Here is a 16,543-nt window from a genome sequence, read left to right on the forward strand (position 1 = left end):
GGGGATAGGACAGAAAATCACTATAAAAAAAACCTCAGACAAGTGATACATTCACTGTGCCATCAACCATTATGTCCGGGCCAATCTCCAACTGACACCGCCTCTTAACACTATTGTTTACGAAATCTAAGTGCTGCCAAACACTGTGCACAATGCACGAGCATTCAGACCCAAATGGGAAAAGGAGAAAGAAGAGCCTATGCGTTATTTCTATACAGTATTAATTTTCAAAGATTTCTCATCTAGAGCGCCATCTATAATATGAGATCACCATTTATAATACAATAAAGTCTCCGGGAACACAGTAGGAAACAAATCCCCCAAACGGATCGTTAATAAGGTGAAATGAGTGGCTGCCACATCGCAAGCATCACCTTCAGACCCTACAGCTCCTTCTCATTGCCAAGCGGGCTGGGGAAAAAGAACCGGCCATACCGGGTCTGGCTCATCGGCTCATCGCTGGGAAGCCTAGAGGGGGAACACTGGGGGGAGAGGGATGGGGGGAGTGAAACAAATGTGGGCGGGGGGAGCTTCCTTCTTAAATAATCCTGCCATTTTGGGACAAGAAAACAAACAGTGGCTAGATACATGACATGCTGAATCCCGAAGCTAACCCCTAAGTTCTTGGAGCTTCTGAGAGCAGGTGCCTCACTCCTGTGTGTTCCCCAAGGTGAGCCTGAGCGTGGAAGGCACTGGTTTGCTCTGAGCGTTTCAGTACTTGTTCGAGGGTAGGGTGGCTTTGCCAGAAAACCTATCAATGAAGGTGTAAGTAATCTCAGAGCCAATTTCTTATTGGTCTCCAGCAACAGAGGCCTTGGTCATGGGGTGGTCACCAAGAAACCCAGTCACAGGTACACGTCAGCCTGGACCACAGTTTATTGTCACTGGTAAGAGAGTCAAACACAGACGTGAAGTCCCTCTAGAGAAAGGGAGGAAGGTACTTGCTGTAAGCCCCCAGAGGACCCCATATGAAAGGTGCCTTTGTTTTCCCACAGGTTCTGAGAAAGGCAGCAGCAGCCATTCTAAAGCATTCTACTCCTTCAAAGAGGAAGCACGAATGTGTTCACGCTTACAAGGCAGATTTCATAAGCACTTGCTGGGGGAGCAAAGAGATCAGCCATCTAAAGGGATTACCAGTTTAAATCAGTTAAAACAAAATGCCATATACTAAACAATATGCAAGTATCAAAATGAAAGAAGTCAGCCAGAGTTAACACTGCGAATAAACCATAAAAACTTTATGAAAAAACTACACCTTGAGGGAGAATTTCATTTAAGCCAGCCCGCGCAGTTGACTCCAGGGAAACGGGATGCGCAAGAACAGGAGAGGAACCTTCCGCAGACAAGGAATCCAAGGCTAACTGCCAGCCAGATCGCCAGGCCCACCCAATCCGAGTCAGAGGTGCCTGTCTCACTCCAGGACACCCTAGAGAGTTCAGTCACTTACAACGGCTGTACTGTAACTGCCAGTCAACGGTACGCTCCTCAGTGGCAACCTCACATCTTAATCACTCCTGTCGCCGTGTCATTCAGCACAGTGGCAGGTGCTCAATAAAGTTATCTGCTGGATGAAGAAACGAACAGAGCAGACAAAGACAAAGTAAAATGAGGACGAACAAGAGGGCTCAAGCTTTGATGATCAGGAGGTCAACGCCGACCTCCATGAGAGCAGGCCACGTGGGATCAGCGGCTGCGATGACTGACGGACTGTCAGAGCACGAGTTCTGAGATAGCAAACAGGAGCCTTCTGAGGACTGTGGTGTGAAGGCGAGCGCGGCCCTGGCTATTGTGGGAAAGGGGTGAGCAGGGTGTGAGGCTGCTGTAGGAAAAGAGGACTTAATGACGCTGTCTGCTGAAACGGACCGGAGGCGGGCCCCAGAGTTAATTCATGGGGTAAAGGGGAGACTGTGCAATCAAGACAAGTCCATGGAAAGGAATGGGGACACTTTCTTCTGAGGCAGGAGATGGATGCTAGGTAAAGGGGGGTTATGGGCAAAATCTGGGGAAGAGAAGTCAGAGAAGAGATTCAGAAGCCATGTCCGGTTCAGTGAGTAGCAGGCACTAGCATTAGCAGCAATGAGAGCTACCGATGAGCAGAGAGAAAAGGAAATTGCTTCTTTCGCGTATAGCTGACATACCAGTTACATGAGTTTCAGGTGACTCAATAACTCTATATGCTATGCTCACCCAAGTGTAGCTACCGTCAAAAAGGAAGCTACCTGTATCTCACGAATGGCCCATAAGGGTACGAGCGTGGGGACCATAAAGAAGCCATGAGCCAGCCAGACATGACGTGCCGCCCAGGACGGAGTGCTCCCCAACAGGGCCAGCCTGCCATGGCTCCGGGCAGACTGGATAACGGGCGAGGTGCCCGCGGTGTTTCTGCACCTGATGATCGTCCCCTAACACTTCAGCACGTGCGCCAGGACCCACTCTCCATGGACAGAAGGTGAAACCAGCCGTGACTCCTAATACGTGGCACACGCGCCCAGCCATGCGATGGCTTGTACCTGCTCCTAAGAACATGAACGTTGGACTAGGAGAGGGAATGCCGCTCTCTGCCAGGGGTTAAGCAAGCCTAGTACCTAAAGGACAAGGACCCAAGGCTACCTGGGAGCGGATAATAAGCAAATCAGCAAAGAGTAGGGGATGTCTGCTAAAAACATCCGTGTTGTTTCAGAGGGGTTACTCTGTTTCATGTTATGTATTGCCAAAGTCACAACCTAACTCCTCAGTCATTACTTGACCCCTCCTCACAAAAAACCCTCCAAAACAACCGAGGAACATTTATTATTTAAATTATCATCGCAGGAAAAAAATTACTATCGCAGCTTTTTCAAACTCTCTCTCCTTGCAACAAGCCCTGTAGAATTCCTAGGATCAGGGTACAGAGAATGAAGTAGGAAATAAACCTAACCAATTTTTTTTTTTTTTAAAGATTTTAAGTAATCTCTACACCCAACATGGGGGTCCAACTCACAACCCCGAGCCCAAGAGTCGCACGCTCTTCTGAGTCGGCCAGGTGCCCCAAACCTATCCAAATTTTACAAGCCGCACAGTGTTTTTCTCAATAAAGTGCACACCAATACTTACTGGTTCAAGAAGCAAAGCGAACTTTTTGGGAGGGGAAGGTTAAGAAGTCTAGAAGGCCCACTGGTGTGAACCGCCAAATCAAAGTGCTGCCGTGTCAGCACAGCGCTGTTCGGGTGGCTCCTGCCATCTGTCCCCTGCTGCTTCCTAGGCTCAGTTCTGAATGCAGGCGGGAGAATGGGAATGTCCCCTCTCCAAGAGAGCTGCACACACTTCATGCCAGTGTTCGGCAACAGGACTACTTGGTTGTCCCCAAGGGCAATCGGGACTTCCCACAGATCGACACCGCTGACTACGTCTTCTAAGTGTCATATGCCACCGTGGAGACAGCACATTTAGTGGGCAGAACCTCCAACAGGTTGCAAAAAGTCGATCCTTCAGTATGCAGCTGCAAAGTCTGGGCCCTTCAAAATGATCTGTTTTCCAACGATCAACGTTGCAAAATGTTAGATAGTACATGGGGTGGGAGTGGGGGTAGGGTGCCTGGCTAGTTTCCTTAAGAAGAGTAAAGGTGACACCGAACAAGTTTTCTGTTATCTTCCTCAAGATTTTTTTATAATAAAAAAAAAGTCTTCTTAAATTACTCTATGGGTTTACGGTTTCTGCCTCAGTAACATTTACAAATGAAACTCTGCTGTGAAATTCCGTCAGGAAAACTTGTTTTTATTTGCATTTAAAACAGCTTAATATTTCAGGGGCATCTGGGTGGCTCAGTGAGTTAAGCACCTAACTCTTGATTTCAGATCCGGCTGGGTGTGGAGCCTGCCTAAGATTCTCTCTCCCTCTCTCGGAGGCTCGCACACGCACTCTCTCAAAAACAAAAAACAAAACCCAGCTAATATTTCAGAAAAGTCTATTCCATAAAAAGTGAAGCAAGTCTTCATCTAGGGACAGCCTTAATTTTAGAGAAGGAAAATTTCAGAGTTTGAACACACACAAACGAATGAACACAACCAGAGCACAAAACAATCTTTCTGATTGGTTTCTGTTAGGTGTACTCATGCCACCTAGGTGAGCACTGGTAGACCTCTCCCCCCCCCTCCTTCCTTCCTTAAAAGGCAAACCGTATTTTAAGAGGTGTTTCTACCATATACCCTTTCCCTGGTCTGTCTGCGTACTCAGGGGAACCTGAGGTCTTACCATTCACTTCTCAAGTGCTTCTCTATATCTAAGCTACCAAACATGCAACAGGACAAACCACTTTCTTGAGGTTCAGGCAACAAAGAGCAAGAAGAATCTCTAACAAATTGTATCTTTCCCTTGATTATCTTCAGCTTCTCCTAAATTATCATTTGTACATTTTGCCAACTTAGAGAATTCCATCTGGTGTTTCACTTTTCAATTAAAATACCCTAAAGGCTCTGGAATCAGACAATCAACTCAGCCATTAAAAAAAAAGCGCGCTTTACAAACTTGCAAAATCATCTTCACTAAGTCAGCTTATACTGTCCTTGAGTTCTCTAGCCATTTACATCTCCACAACCTTCTCCTTGCCTTGGCAATCTAGTAGTTGAAGAACTACCAACCTCTAGGATTTAACTGCTCTGAGAATGCTTTTCACTTAGCTCACTTCTATCAGGAGCCCAAGATTCTTCATGATAGACCACATGGCAATATAAAAGGAATGTTCACATGACCGATTTTCCTGCCCCTACATGCAGAAGATCATCCTATACACACTGTTAGGTCAGCTAGGATAGATTCTACCCAACCCAACAGTGACTGCATTTTTGTATTCATGATGTGCGCCCTCCTCCCCCCGCCCCGAAATACACCAGCTGGGAACACAGCAAGGTCTGTATTTATGTCAAAGGAAATATACACGTGGGGTCAACAACACTGGCCACTACACACTAACGGCCCCTGGCTTTGAGGACTAGTATAGAAAGGAGGCCCTACAAGAACAACCTGTTTTCTGTTCATTTTCCCTAGCAGCTCCTGATCCATTGTATTTTTTTCAAATACCAAAGATAACCCAAAGTAGAAATGATGCAAACAGAACACAAGTCAGAACTCCAGTTCTAACACGATGACCACAAAAACTTAAAAGGGGATACAAAACTTTTAAAATCTAGAAATATATAGAAAAGATTTAAGGTTAACAGGCTACCGTTAGGGTTCTTCCCCCTCTGCAGATACTTATATTTTTTAACTGTTGCCTCACTTTGTATTTTCAAGTTCTAAAAGGTAAGTTAGAGAGAGAGTTAAGATTCTCAGTTTTAAAAAAATGAGAGGGTTAACAACTAGACCAAAGAGAAGTGGAATCTCCCAATTATTCATGTGGGCATCTTTCGGGCACATCATGTGAGGCTTTTTTTTTTTTAAATACAAGGTTTTAATCTCTTGAAAATTTCTGTACTTTTTCGTATTTGTCTCACTGTTATAGAACAGTAGTATTACCAAGAACCACCAATGTGATCAATGAGCCCAATGAAGAATGATGGGTGAGGAAACAGAGCAGATAATCTGGTTTAAAAGTTAACTCCCCAGGGAATTTCTAGGTACGTACTTTCTTTGCCACTATTTTAAAGACTGATTGTCTTAAGACCACTGGACAAATATTCATATGTTCAGCTACAGGAAATGAAGCCAAGCTCCAACCTCATTCCTCCCTGATGCAGGACATCCATCAAGGAAGGTGCCCTTTCAGCTGGCTTCTTCACTGCTTAGACCTAGCTGGCTCTGCTCACAAAGATCAGTGTTCCTAGCTTCCCCCTGGGCTGCTCTGGTCACAACCTCCAGCCATGCCACGCCAGGATGAAAAGAAACCTATATGACCTGTGACCTACACTGAAGCCAACCATAATAATAAGGATAATTTTAATATATCTTTTTTGGAAAAAAAGTTTATTTTTGAGAGGGTGGGGAACAAGGGGGGGTGNAGGCGGGGGTGTGGGGGTGGGGGGGGGAGGTGCCAGAGGATCCCAAGCAGGCTCTGTATTGACAGCACAGAACCTGGTGCGAGACTCGAACTCACAAACCATGAGATCATGTCCAGAGCTGAAGTTGGTCAGCTCAATCAACCGAGCCACCCAGTTGACCCATAATACGGATGATTATAAAAGTCAACTATCACTTTACTTTGCTAGGATCACAGACGGCATGGCATTATTAACTTCTCCCTGCTTCCCAAACAGGGAAGCTTCTTCTTGCTGTTCTTTTTCTCCCACACCATTCTTTCCTCTCTCGTGTACATACCTGACTTCATGAAATTTCTCAAATCCTTTGGCTCATCTTTTAGAATGAGCCAGTACGTGACCCAAGGGGTCTTAGTTATCATTTTGGGTTGCTCCTTCCCAACAGTCCACATCCTTGACTCAGAGTAACCACTCTACTCTGTACCAGAAAACGAAGACGTTCAATTCTGACTCCGACAATCTTTTCTTTTCTTTTTTTTTTTTTTTAAAAACCAAACCATCCCCTTTGTCTCACTGTCTTTCCTTCTGCCATCTTTACTGTTGAGAAGGAGAGCATGGACTCTGGAGTTAGGAGAGCCCTTAAACTTTATATAGGGCCTGCTACTGAGAGCTCAGGAGTAGCAGTTACTCAAAAAGGGAATGGGGCTGTATCTAATTTAATACTGCTGAAGTGAAGATTAAACGAGGTGAAGTTCACTTTGCTTGTCATAGTACATGGACACTTGTAGAGACACTTAACAAAATAACTGCCCTTGAAAGTCATACATACGCTACCTTCCCAGCTGCAGATGTATCTACCCCCTTCCTCAGATACTGGGAGAAGTTGGCAAGCCTTGCCCTGAAAGAATTCTAGAGACCTATCTCCTTCACATATGCTGGCGTCCCAAAGCTCATCATGCCGTCTAGCTGCAAGAGCAGCGCTGAGGATCCTCACCAACACAGCTACCGACACTGCTGTGTGTTTCGGCGACCACTGTGGCTTCAGACACCCCTTTTAAAAGGAAGCATCTTTCCGGGAGGTTCCCAGGCTTCAACTGTACAAGATCTACGGCGTTACACAAACTCTCACCAGACACGACCTGGTCAGGGACAACAGGTTCCAAGAGAACTAACGTAAGCACCATCAATAAACAGCAGGCTCACCAATGTTCTATTCCAGATTTAAAATTGGCATTGTGAATGCTCAAACGTCTCTTAGGCCCCGAAAACACACTTACTTTACAAACAACCACCACCAAGTACAGGTGCTAGAACTTTCCTAGAATGTAGAAACATATTCAGTAGGTAAAAAGAGCAACAGGTGGTTTAGAGTCTCAAAAGCAAAACGTATATTTTCTAAACAAACCTGTGACCAGTGATTACCTTAGCCCCATGGTTCTCCAGCGTAGCCCAGAGACTGTGGGCGTCCTCCAGAACCTTTCGAGGAGGGTCTACCTGTGAAGGCCAAAACTATTCCCAAAATACTTCTCTGTAATAATTACTTCCACAATCATTCTAAGACATGACGTGCTTTTTCACTTTCCAAAGATTACATGACACGTAATATCGCTGCTCTGACAGCTCGCGAAATGTACGTCTGTACAACTGCCCCTTGAACAACACAGGTGTAAACCACAGAGGCCCACTTACGCACAGATCTCCTGTGATACAGCACGAAACTGTAAGTGCATTTCCTCCTCCTTATGATTTTAATAATGTTTCTTCTCCAGCGTACTCTACCGTAGGAATACAGTATGAAACGTAAAATGTGCTAACTATTCATGTTACAGTAAGAGATGGTAACAGCAGGCTATTAGTAGGTCATCACTTTTGGGGGGGGAGCAATAGTCATATACAGATCGGACTGCAGGGGTGAGGGACTGGTGCCTCCGACCTCTGTGTTTTTCAAGGGTCAACTGTATAGCTTTGTGTTTTAAACTTTTCTCAGTTTTAATTTCTAAACATCTATAGGTACAACCAACATGAGTGAAGGCTCCTGGGGACCCATAATACTTCATCAACAATGCAAGAGACCCACTGGCCAAAAAGCTTGAGAAGCGCTATGCAAGGACCACGCCAAGTTATTTTTTTTTATTGCACAAGTCTGCTTCATTATAGGCAAAGAAAGGAGAGACTTCCTCTAGATGGCAACTTCTAAAATAACTCAAGCTTAAATTCTTCCTCAGCAAAACTTCAAAAAAGAAACATGAATTACCTCCAAGTGCAGGTTAAAAAAATAGTTTGAAAATAAAGACAAATTTTAAACTTATTAAACATCAGTCAAGAAGTGGGCTTAAAAGTATTTCAACCATAGACTACAATAAATCTGGCTTCCTTCCATTTCCCCTCCCCTGTGGTGCCTAAAATAACAGAATATCATTGTGCTCATTCAGATATTGTAAGTCAATGTCCCATAATAAATATGCCCTTTAGATCTCCCACAGCCATCTCTCCCACTGACAAAGAAGGTGTGAGCTAACTTTATATAAGGAAAAATGTTTCCTAAACTGTTTTTCAACTGGACCTTCTTTGAAGATAGCTGAACTCTTTTTATGTTTATTTATTTTGAGAGAGAAAGAAAACACCAGTGGGGGAGGGACAGAGAGAGAGGAAGAGAGAATCCCAAGCAGGCTCTGGGCGGTCAGCAGATCCTGATGCAGGGCTCAATTGCAAGAGCAGAGATTATGACCTGAGCCCAAATCAAGGGTCAGATGCTCAAGTGACTGAGTCCCCCAGGGTCCTCTAACTCAATTTCTTTTTGATACCTCCATTCATTATTTTCAACATGAATTTTATTCTACAGCAAAAGACCAGTGTTCAGACTGAAAAGCATCTTTTGCTTGTTGAGGATTTGGTGTGAATAGTGTTTCAGGGACTACTACTCACACTGGAGGCAGCCAATCACCGAAGCCGCTGGCCACGTGACTACAGGTGTGGGAGCCACAAACTTCTCTTCACCAGCTTGGTTTAGTGGAAGGCCCACAGGGGCATCCAATCCCTCTGTCCTGAGCCAGCATCCTTTCTATCTCTCAAACTTCATCTGAATAAAGGGGCGGGGACCTGGCAAGCCTTGTGCTGTCTCCTTTCCCAGTAACTAACCTCTGGCGTTCTGGCTTTGTTTTGAAATTCACTGACCGTGTTTCTCCCTGCGCCTACCACTGGCCGAGGCAGGGTGCTGTGCACTTGGGATGTGGGTGGATATGTGCTCATTCTCCAAGGAGTTGGTAAGATATGACATAATAGTTACCAATGGCCCAGGTCGCTGGTGAGGGGCCCTCTGTGTCTTACGGGGCGCTCTGTCACACAGCTGGATCACAGGACTCAGCAGGCATCTCACTTCTGAGCTTTGCCCTTCCTTGCTCTCTGTACTTATTTTGGAACCTAACTCAGTGACTTTGGATGAGTTACATACTTTCTCCAAACTTCAGTTTCTTTACTGGCAAAGGAGATTAGAGGTAAGTGATCTCTAAAGTTCCTTTAGCTAAGACACCTGTATTCAATATTTAATAAAGACAACTATACAGAGTACTGGTTCACAAGGAAGAGGCCGGTTTTCAGTTTACGCTGTTAGTAATTCATGTAGCCTTTTTTTTTTAATGTTTTATTTATTTCTGAGAGGGGCGGGGGACAGTGTGAGCAGGGGAGGGTCAGAGAGAGAGGGAGATACAGAATCCGAAACAGGCTCCAGGCTCTGAGCTGGCTGTCAGCACAGAGCCTGACGCGGGGCTTGAACCCATGAAGCGCAAGACCATGACCTGAGCCGAAGTCAGATGCTTAGACTAAGCCACCCGGGCACCCCTGTAGCCTCTTTTTTTAAACAGGATTAAACATCATGGGGTACATTCTACAAACTATACTGTTGGTCTAGTGACTATGATATGACCTCTCTCTCCTCTTGCCAAAGACATACGAAATTACCTTATAAATCATGTCAATAATTTAAAATGAATCACGGAAACTACTAATCTCTAAGCAAACCACATTTTCAGATGCAAATAAATCCAATGATGAACCAAGTCTTTCTCCTAGAAATACTATTACTATGGCAATCGAATCTACTCTGCAAATTACTTTATAGCTGTCAAAGATCCCATTAAAAATGCATTTAAGCACTTCGAAATTACAGTTCACGTCACAGAACTGGGCACTAGCAAAGCACACAAAAGAATTTCTAAACCTTCAGAGGGAAAAAGAAAGCAATTAGAGAACTCAAAACAATCTGAGGTCTAACAAGTCTTCTTCAGGTCTTGGGTTTCCTCACCTGCAAAATTAAACCCCTGGGCTTCATTAAGGTAATCGTTAAGGTTTCCTTCAAGTCTAATCCTTAAAAAAACAAAAACGTACATGCTAGAAAACAATAGTTCTAACAAACAAATCTGGTTCCTGGTCAAATTATCATGTCATAATGGGCTTCCTTCATCACTGGGAATCAAAACTTGAGGCCCGCCATCACTTCGGAAAGCGGTCCGCCGCACACTTCTCAGCCTCAGCACCGGGGATCTTGGGGACCTCGCACCTCTTTGCGGCAGGGGCCGTACTGAAGTGCTGAGGAAGACTTGGCAGCATCGATGCCAGCAGCGCCCCCATCCCCGAGTCACGACAGTCAGAAATTTCTCCAGACACGGCCAATGTTCTCCAGGAGGCAAAATCACTCCCAGGTGAAAACCACTGTTCTGCACAAGATTATAATATAGAGAAGCAGAAACATCTACAAATATGGGAAAGCAGCCCAGAATACAACAGCGCTTCTGTTAAAATGTTATCAAAAGATATCCACGAGAAACATCTGTGAAAAGTTCATCATCCCAACTGCTGGAGGTTACCAGACAGTGCGATTTAGGAAGAAGAATCTGGAGAACTCTGAATATATTAACACTGATTTTTTTTTTTAAATGAAATTGTATGAACGGTCTTCTCAAACCTCTTGCAATACTTTTCTTAAAGGTCTCTACCACAGAGCAACACAAGGGTTTACCCATAATAAGATGTTATCATTTACACTGACAGTAAACAGAAGTCTTTGGTAATTTCATATATAGCCAAGCATCACACATTTGGTCAGGAACACACCAGTCGCTGAGATCTGAGTAACAGTGTTTTAATGCGTGGAACCTATTCTAAGGGGGGGAAAAACCCAAGGTAAAATGTAAAGCGACTTCGGCATATTAATAACCACGAGACCAGTCTGACCAATCACCAAAGAGAAGACAGAGGAAGGACTATTTGACGGTCTCTACACAATTTCAACTCTATTAAGACCATTTAGATTTCAGGCATTTCAGGCGAATCACGGTTTTTTATTTCCAGTAAGGGAAGGGAAGTTTTAGGGTACCTCATTACAAACGGTTGAAAAGTTCGATCTGAATGAGGTGAGAACTCTGAAGTCACCAGCAGCTCTCAGCTAGAGAAACTAGCACTGGAGTTTGAGAACTCCTTCAACTCCATGAATACAATCTTGTTTTGCTCGGACAGTGTGGCAGGGGCTGGACGGGGATTCAGAGAGCAATTCCAACTGTACAGTAAATCTGTGAAGGAACTGTTGGTCCTACTAGTTATACAGGCATGAAACTTTTCTCAGAACCAGAAAATAATGGAAATTATCTGAATACGAACAGAAGTTTCAATAAAGACGAGAATATTCTGAGATACACTGTCAGCAGTCACGTATCACGCCCCAACAGGTCCGAGCATGCACCTTACCTCAGCGCCTAAGAAATTGGTGATGCAAGGATCAAAATCTGCGTTAGGTAAAGAAAAAAACTTGTGTTGGAAAATGTTGATAGCTCCTTTTTCTAGAAGGAAGCCTTTTAATTCTGAGGGAACCGAAGGAAGTGTTTAGGACACTGCATTAACAAACATTTCTTTATAACAAGTTAATTCTGTGCACAGCCCCTACCCTTGAGTACTTATTTTCCTTGAGCAGAATTCTCAGAACAACTTTCCTAGCAATTAAGTGCGGTCACCTGAAGGGCGCTGCCTAATGCTTTCAGGGTTGAGCATTTGTTAGCACTACGGTGAGAACACGTTCCTGGGAAGGCACCTTCTCTCCCGTCCTCATCTGAGCGCGCCGCCATTAACTCAGAATGGGGTCTGCTCACCTCGGTCTAGCCTCTCCCCACTCCTAGAGCTTCACGGTCCTCCCGCGATCTAGCTCAGGGCCCGAGCCCCTTCCTCCTCGTGTCGCACCTGCAGCGCTCAGCCTTCCCTCCAGTTCATCTCACAGGACGCTACTGAGATCGAGGGTGTGAAAAACGAAGTGTAACTGCCTAGTTCTCTGCTGACAACGTGCCCCCGCCTGTGGCTGACAGAAGTAAATCTTAACTCCCTAACCTGGCGTGGGGGGGCTCCTCGCAACTTGGTTCCAACAATCCTCTCCGGCTCGCCGTGCCTCCACCACACAGGCCACCTAGGCTTGCTCCTGGGTTCTAGCTGAAGCCACACAAACTTGAACTCATCTTTTCCAGAAGCCATCTTTCACCACTTGCTGCACTTGCTCACCACCACTGATCCCTTAGCTTCTGGAATGCCCTTCCCCATAACTGAGGTGCGAGGCCCACACCTACTTAAGACCTCAAATGCTGCCGCTCTCCCCAGTTCTCCTGGCGAATCCTGGCTTCCCAAACACCCCTGGATCTACCCCTACTACTTATGACTCTGTACTATCATCCCTCTGTCTCTTCGTACTAGATTATGAACACCTGAGGCAGTGCCGACATTTTACATCTTGTCATACTCCCCAAACCTTCTTCACAGCAACCGGTGGCAGCTCAGTTAAGGCTGCAAGAACGCGGGTCCTCTGCACGCTGTGGTGCAGACAGCAGGTGCCAGATCAGCACGTGACACAAGACTGTATTATTATCAAGCTGTACATAACCGTCTCTCTAGGACCCAGAACTGAGGGACTTTGTACAACTCGTCTTTCAAACTGCCATTCCCCAGCAAAGGCCTAGGACACAGGGGATTCTCAAAGAATATCAATACCTACCCCAGAGGCAGAAGAGCTCCCAGCTTAAAAGAGGGGAAGAAAGGAGCAAGAAAATGAACGGGTAAGGCAAAGCGCCCTGTGAAGAGGCACTGTGTCGCGTGTCCTGCGCGCATTATCTCACAACCCTCACAACTTTTTGAAGTCACTGAAGGGACCAAAGCCTGAAGGTCCAACAGTAAACAGAAGGCTAGAGCCCGGAGAGTCTGATCCAAGTTTATGTGCTTTCCACTAACCCACAACCCGCCTGCCTAGTGAACCTCAAGAAGAAGGAAAAGAAGTGAAATGAAGCCAGTGAAAGTGAGAACAAAAGAGAAGAGCGTGTACCACGAGAGACACAGTCAGAGGGGGACGGGAGGGGGGAAAGGGAGGGAGATGGAGATGGACCCCAAGAAAGAATAGCCAATAGTATTTAAAGCTGCAGTAAACGAGGACAGATAAAACAGGTCTCCAAATCTGCTAATCAAGGAGGTGTATTTGCGAAAGGACTGTTTCTCTTCTATTCCTTCACTACATAACCTGTATGACCCTTCACCTCTCCTCCGACCTCAAATATCCCAACTATTTCAACACATCCAACCTACACTCACAACTAGATAGGTACGGAAAAAGCAGACTCTGACACTGTTGTATAGTGCCTGTATTTTTAAATATCTGGAGCCCAGGAATTGGTACAAAATTCTTGGCAAGTCTAAGGAACGCTCTTAATCTTTTCTGTTTCTCTAGTGAAGTAAAAAGATCTATGGGTAGTAACAAACGACATCTCGAAGCATCGCACAGTTACTACTAAGTCTGCTTACTTAACCTTACAGTAAGTACATTATTCTCAGGAGTAAGCATGATGGCATCAGGTGGGATCCTCATACTACCAGCAAGCCCTCCAATTACACAGCTTTATCTAAATCCCTGGCCTGTAAGAAAAGACATTTGGATAAACGGAGAGGACGGCAGGGTGCATACACGCAGGGCCCCGCCGCAGCACCCCGAGAAGAGCTGCCCAGCCTGGCACTCCGCTCCACATCAAGGATCTGCCTCTGGCATCAGAGTAAGCCACCCCACATGCCTCGTAGTAAGGGAAGGCTCCTAGGTAACGTAAGGCTCCTGAAGGTTCCAAAAATGACTCTTCAAGGTCTATTTGAAATGGGCTTTTTTCCCTTGTGAAAGCAAATTGCAACAACTGTGCTGTGTTCAAAGGTTTGCTGAAAATCTGATTCAGTAACTGGCAAAGATAAAATAGAGGTTTTTCAAATGCTTTGTTTTAGAAGTCTGAAAATACAAATGTTTCGTTTTTAGCTAATTTGAGAGTTGTAAAAATGGTACTCAGTTAGCATCTACCCTTCCCCCAGCCTCTCCTAATGTTAGCTTTTTATATAAACATAATCCTTAAAACCTGAAAATTAACACCGGGTACAAGACTATTACCCAACCGGACACTTTGTTTTTATTCTCACCACTTGTCCCACCGAGGTCCTTCTCCTTCAGCACCCTGTCCGGGCTCCCGCACCGCAGCCCACTGCCAGCCCTCCGGAGCTCCTCGGCCTCCCGCTCTGCGACGGCCCTGAACCCTTTGAAGAGTTCAGGTCACTTATGTTGTGGAAATGTCCTTCAATTTGGGTTTGTCCCATGAGTTCTCATGAAGAAATGAAGTTATCCATTTTCACAACACCAGAGCCAAGATGTGTGTCCTCCTGTGTGCCTTTTATCAAAAGGTTTGTGTTTTCACGTCTTCTTTGTTGTGATGTTAACCATAACCACTTGGCTAAGGAGGCGCCTGTCAGGTTTCTCTAAAGTTACTGTCTTTTAAATAAACATCTTCAAAGAGGTATCTTGAGACTATATATAAAAATGTGTTGTTTCCCCTCAAACTTTCACCTGTTAACTTCTGCATCAAACTGTGGCCTGTGCAAAAATTACCATTTTGTTTTGGTTTTGCCCAGTAGTGGCTTTCTGGCTCCCTCTTTCTTTCTATACTTATTAACTGGAACTCTCCTGGAGGTAAGAGCTGTCTCTTCTCTCCCATTTATTTATGCAATTAGTTCTATCAGTAGGAATTCATGGATATTTACTTTATTCTTAGTGGTTAAGATCCAATAGTACCATTATTTATTTTGTGTCTCAAGTCACTCCAGCTTTGGCCATCAGGAGCTCTTTCTTCAGGCTCAGTTGTTCTGACAAGCCCTCATCCTTTGCTGAGGCCATCAAAGTCTAGAAGGTTTTGGGATCAATTGTTCTTAGGACTATTTTACATTCCTAAGCACTATACGCAAAGCCATTACAGCCCAGCCAGAAAGGAATAAAAAACTCTGAACTTATCAGTCACGGAAAGGGATAAATCACTACATCCTATCCCAACCAGCATCATATTCCAGACAGCACAGCTATTAACAAAAATGGGTGACGTCCAAGCAAGTGGGAGCTGCAGGTATCCTCAGGAGTACACTTTCTCCGAAGGCACTCACTATTCTACTGCCTTTTCGAACAGAAGACTGCTGTGTTCTAAAAACACACTTGATCATCAAACATTTTGCGGCCAGAGGTAAAAATGCCAGATGGAACAATGATGGATTCCAGTTAGCTTGAAGTGTTCTCGAGAACACATTGGGGGAAGGGGGTTGGGGGAGTGGGGTTGGGGGAAGAGACAGACTTCAAACTCTGAAAGAAACTGGAAATATTCTGACCAGGAACAGGAAAGAGCACAAAAGGCAGAGCGGAGCGCAGGCTCCAAAGAGCAAACAGCCTCTGGCGGAGCAAACAGAGAGGCCGCCCCTGCCCACTTTGTGTGGCCCTGTCCGTGGCCTTGGAGAAATAACCCGCGGTGCCTCGGAGATAACTCCCCGAGTGCTTCCAGGTACATGACTGCCTGCCACCCAAGCAAACCCCAAGGAGGCAGGGAGGAAGAGCGACAGGTGCTGTGGTCTGCTAACCAGCACAACTTCTGCCGAGGATCCATTTTAAGAAGGCACAATTTACATAAAACAAAATGCACATAGTTGGAACAGTATGGTTTTAAGTTTTGACAAATGTATACAGCAGTCATCATCACCCCCAATCCGGATTCCTTTGCGTCCACCTTCCCAGACATCAGCCACTGCCAGCTCCATGAGGCTACCAATTCGTTTTTGTCACTACGGATTAAATCTGCCTTTGAGTTTCACGTAAGTGAAAGTATACGGCATCTTTGTTTGTACATAGCTACTTTTGCTGAACATATTATTTAAAAAGTATTTTTAAATGTTTTATTTATTTCTGAGAGAGAGAGACAACGTGAGCAGGGGAGGGTAAAGAGAGAGGGAGACGCGGAATTTGAAACAGGCTCCAGGCTCTGAGCTGGCCGTCAGCACAGAGCCCGATGCAGAGCTCGAACCCATGAACCACGACATCGTGACCTAAGGTGAAGTTGGACGCTTAATTGACTGAGGCAACCAGGCGCCCCTGAACATAATATTTCTGAGATTCACCCATGGTGCTGTATTTTGCTTATCCAGTCTCCTAATGACGGACATTTGGGCTGTTGCCAATTTTTAGCTATCACGAATAAGGCTGCCATTAACATTCATGTACAAGCCTTTGTGTG

The 16,543-nt window shown here is 45.2% G+C and overlaps 1 protein-coding gene across 1 annotated transcript in view; it reads right to left on the minus strand.

Annotated features, from left to right (window-relative positions):
* Positions 1-16,543, minus strand: part of RYBP (RING1 and YY1 binding protein) — an 88,102-nt gene that overhangs the window by 1,765 nt on the left and 69,794 nt on the right.

Source organism: Crocuta crocuta, unplaced genomic scaffold, assembly GCF_008692635.1.
Source record: "Crocuta crocuta isolate KB4526 unplaced genomic scaffold, BGI_CrCroc_1.0 scaffold126, whole genome shotgun sequence".
In the NCBI taxonomy this organism is placed as follows: domain Eukaryota; kingdom Metazoa; phylum Chordata; class Mammalia; order Carnivora; family Hyaenidae; genus Crocuta; species Crocuta crocuta.